Genomic DNA, 5286 nt, shown 5'->3' with positions numbered 1-5286 from the left:
ATATGAGTCAACTATACCCAATAGCTTAAATCATAAAATTCCAGTGAGCACAGTGAGCACACATTTCTTACACCACAAAATTCTTGACCATAAGAAGCTGGGGAAAAATTGTGATTTGTATATATAAAACTTCTAAATTGAATATAAATAGTAAAATAAAACTAGCAAATACACATCTATTAATTTATACCTGGCTTTGATTCTGATACTTATCAAATTAATTCCTTACCTATTAATATTGGCATATAATGAGTGATAGTAATCAAAATATGATGGCTATAACATATATATTCCTAAACATGAAATATGTTTTTCTTTTTTTTTCACAAAATTTAATAGAACTTCAAATTTTCGCTGAGGCTATCCCATCTGAAATAAACTACCCTCATGGAATTTAGGTGTGATTTAGTGTAAATATTTAAATAAAAATAAATATTGACAAATAGTGATATTCATTTTAAACATTTTCTGGAATAAATTCTGAATTGGTAGGCTCTTGGTTGAAAAATTACCAGATTTTTAAAAATAAATATATACACATATATCTACTTAAGATATATGTGTATATATTTATAAGGATATATATATTCTTTAATTTTTGTTGCCATTTGTGTATAAGATGCTGTTTAGCTGCTAAGCAAAAATACTTAGAATGTTTTTTGAATTAACACTCATACAAAGAAATAGATACTAGATATACATACATAAGCTATACAGGTGGCACAGATTTAGAATCACCAAACTCTGATATTTGTTAATGGATTTAATTAGACTCTTTGAGAATAGAGATAAAAATATTGAATGAATGGCAAATAAATTTATAGACATACAATTTACACAATCTAAGATTAGTATAAGAAAATAAAATATGAGTCCATATTTAAGATTGTTGAAGAATGCTATCAGATATCTGTTCTAAATTAAAGTTCAAATGTCTTCGGTTAAAAATTGTTGGACAGACTAATCCAAGTAATCATAATATTATTTCTACGTGAATGGGATGAAAGAACTACATCGTTTAATGAAAATATAACACTTAATCCTCAGAGTAGAGGCTTCAAATTTAGCCCTTACCTTGGCCAATATTTATATAGGAAAAAAATTCAATAAATATTGTCAGATGGAATAAATAAATTAATTAATTAATGAAAGTTACAGGATAGAACTGTTTTACTAATGCTTTGAGATGATGAAATAAAATTGGATCTGGACACCAAAAACATTTTCTGCACCAAGTGGCACTCCAAACATGAACCCATTTCTTCAAACCATTATTTTTAAAAGATACATTGTTGCATCCTATCTTTAATAATCATATCAAATTCCCTTTCATCCTTCCAGTGAGACAGTCCTAGTGTCCAAATACTCCAGTTGAGGAGACAAAGAGACGCATGAAAAAAGGGAAAGTAAAGCTAGAATCCTGGTTTTGACTACCTTCCAAGACTTAATCCACTCCCCCACATTCCAATTTACAGTAAAATGAAATTGGCACATTAACCTGAAAGGGAAAAAAAAAAAGAAAAATGACCAAATTCATTCAGTGAATTCAGGCATATCCAATGAAGTAATAGTGAGTTTATGCACATCAAAAAAGCAATTTGGCTCTTAAATAGCAAAATTTACTTATACCTAGTGGGAAAAAAGGCAGTTAAGGAATAATTTGGAAGTGCTTGAGAATGAAATTAAAATGGAGAATTGGCTTGTGCTCAGTGTCAAGTGGCTTTAAAAGAGAATTCTGATAAGCAAACACTCAAATAGAGTTCTCATTCTTCCTGTGTCATAGAAGAGACCCTCATTTCCTACAGAAACTCTATAAATTTTGGAACACTGTAAATACATGGAGGAATATAACAAATTGGCAATTATGGAATCAGAATATGTGAGAAATGCTGAAATAGAGCTTAACAAGAAATTTTATTTCACAAGAGAAATCCTTAGTCATTTATTATAGTTATTAAGTAGACTCTGAAACTGTCAGTCATGTCTTTGATAAAATGAACTGCATTTCAAGTGCCCACAAAGCAAAATCTGTTACAATAGGCAAGCTAGAAATAGATGGAATAACATGAAAAAAAAAAGCAAAATGAAAGAAACTACAAAATGAGATACCACTTAAAGTATAATAGGTATAAAAATGGCAGTAGTATTTAAGGGCAAGAAGAGAACATAAAATGGTAAAGCAAGAAGAAATGAATAGAGACAGGGTATAAAACACATACACAGATTCTTATGAACTGGATTTACTCTAGGCACTTTTCTATATTCACTGGATCTTAGAGCTTTTGTTTTAGTCACCCTGTTTAAATATCATCATGCCTACATAAGTATGTTTGAACCTGTCTGTACTTGGAGTGCCATATGCTGTCTATGTTTCGTTTTAAAACACATAAATAGAGAAAGTATGATTTCCTGATTAGTAGCTAATAGAATTTCCGTTGTCATGGTCTTGCCAAAACAACACATTAGGAGAATGAATCCCTTCCTGCTTAAAATGTGATACAACTTTTACAAACCCTTTAATGCATTTCCAAATTTTCATTCAGAATATCATGATGATTCACTTATACTTACCCATCTTTCATATTGGCGATTAAAAATAAACCTATTTTAAGTATGAGAACTCTTTGCACAAAATTTGCTCTATTTTTCAACAGATGTTTATATTATTCTGGTATTTCCTTTAATAAGTTGTTGAGAGTACATATAAAATTTGTGAAATGTAACCAAAATACTCTCTGAAGCCTATAGAATATTATTATTAATAATCATATATTATCAATTAACATTGATAATAATGACAACTTTTGTGGCTAAGTCAATCAAACCACTTACTTCAAAAAGAAATATATAATCAGTTTTATCCAGCAGAAAAAAAATGTAAATATCCAGAAATACATTCTAACCTAGAAGTGATTCTTGACTTATTTGTTTAAACTTGCTAGACCGGTACCTCTAGGAAATGATGAGATTGGGAGTAGAAGAAAGGGGAGAAATCACATTTTGCCATATTCTAATTAATGTCAACAAATGTTTTTTAAATGGTATTGTTAAGGTGTTGTATTGGAAATCATCCTGTAGCTTTCTTATATTGCTAATGCTTCCCTTCATTTTTCCTGTTTGCTACCATGACCACCAAAATATTTAAAATATCTGCAGTTTGAAAATTAAGATCTCCAACTGTTATCTTAAGCAGATTCGAAAATTAAGATCTCCAACTGTTATCTTAAGCAGATTCGAAAATTAAGATCTCCAACTGTTACCTTAAGCAGATTCGAAAATTAAGATCTCCAACTGTTACCTTAAGCAGATTCGAAAATTAAGATCTCCAACTGTTATCTTAAGCAGATTCATTGGTATATTTATGTATGAAACACTAAATCTATTAAAATCTATAAAATTAAAAGGTATTCATGTGTAACTTTGAAAAACTACAGTGTCTTAATAATTTTTGAATATTTGTGAATAGAATTACCTAAAAAATGATTATCTTTGTAAAAAAAACTTAATGCGGCAAGAATTTTAGCTTCTCATTAACACTCTCTTTCAGTACAATACTGAAAGAACACCTTTTTGTAAACACATTATGGAATTTTTAAAGTAAGTCACCTTTCTGCTCTTTAATGTGACTATCACAGCAGCTGAATGGATAACATACAATGGGATGGTTGGTGATGGTATTGCCTGATCTTGTAGTAACAGGGTATATCTACAATAAAATGAGTAATATAATTCATAGCCATATTCCTACATATACATGAAGCACTTAATGAGTGTAGGTATGAACGACCTGAATTGTTAATTATTTTAGCTTACAAAAAAGTTATTTTTATTCTGTTACCTTTGTACCTAGCTGATAAATAAATTGAGCAAAGATGTCGTCGTTCAGTAGGAACAGTTGGGTTTGTTTGGGAATAAACTTAGATACACTTTTTGGTCTCACTGTTATTAGTTTGAAGTACTATTAAGTAAAAAAAATAAAGATCTTTGCCTTTTGTAAGAACATGTTTTATGTATGATTGAAGTTTTTACAACACTCCGGAAAAGCCATCCGATGTTAGATTTAAAAATAAAATCGAAAGCATTTTCTGACATAGTACACATGAAAAATTGGAAATTCCAATATCTTCAATAGAAGTTATAGAAAGTGTATGTCTTCTTGGAGTTTGACACCCACTTAACACAGCAGAAAATAAAGTACTATACTGTAAACAAAAAAGTACAGTAAAGGACAATTGTAAATTTACATAAGAATAGTTCATAAACATTTTGGTCTTTCCATAACAGTTTTTATATAAAATGAATAAAAAAACCTTTAGACAGCTGTCATCACTCTTGTTTGACCACTTTTCACTTATATGCACACAGACATATTTATATAGCAATATATTGATGCACCGTTACATGGATATTAAACTATGAGTACTGCTTGTAACTGAGATGTGCATTATCCAATCAACATTATCCATAGTTGAAATACTCTTACATTATGTATTCTTGTCATGTTGTATCTATAAAAACATGAAAATATAACTTTACATTATTTCAATTATTTACATTAGTTCAAGCTTGACAGAGAAAAATTGATAAGCTACAATTTTTAGAAGAGTAGGCCCAGAGGTACAATAAATAGCATTGACTGTGTATAGTCATTTCTTTTTCATTTTTAAAAACTCATTTTGAGTACAATATGGAAACAATTAGTCTGCAATTTGGTCATTCTAGCACTTATTATTAAAACTTAAAATGCACCTCCAGCATTCCTGATGAGGAGAAATGCACTAAAATTATATTGTATTACCTTAGGATCTGTGATTAGGGACAGCTAAATTTAGTGAAGAATATCATGATACCACATGCCTCCATGTTCAATGCAAGTGGTTACTGTTAAACCTTACATTTTTCCTTCCCTTCTATGAAATATGGTAAATAAGAATGTTTTAAAAGCACTTTGCAAAATACCAAATGCTACACAAAGGCTTTCTTCCAGAAATAACAAGAATACAAATATTAAAAATAACTACTGGATGTCAATAATCATTCAAAATCCTAAATTAATTAAACTTGGGGGGGGCTTTAATGGAAATAAGAGGTGTTTTACGAAGGGAAAGATAGATCCTTTAAATTCATTAACTAGATAAATATAGGGTCTTTAGTCAAAAGTTACAGAAATGTGACATTTTATCCACACTGGGCATATTAAAATAGCCATTCCACCTGAGGAATAAATATAAAAATAATATATTAGGGTTATTTTTAATTGATGTCAATGGGATGAAACTATATTGC

The sequence above is a fragment of the Pongo pygmaeus genome, chromosome 3 (genome assembly GCF_028885625.2).
Source record: "Pongo pygmaeus isolate AG05252 chromosome 3, NHGRI_mPonPyg2-v2.0_pri, whole genome shotgun sequence".
In the NCBI taxonomy this organism is placed as follows: domain Eukaryota; kingdom Metazoa; phylum Chordata; class Mammalia; order Primates; family Hominidae; genus Pongo; species Pongo pygmaeus.
The sequence above is the reverse complement of the archived record's forward strand: the minus strand, read 5'-3'. Positions refer to the sequence as shown.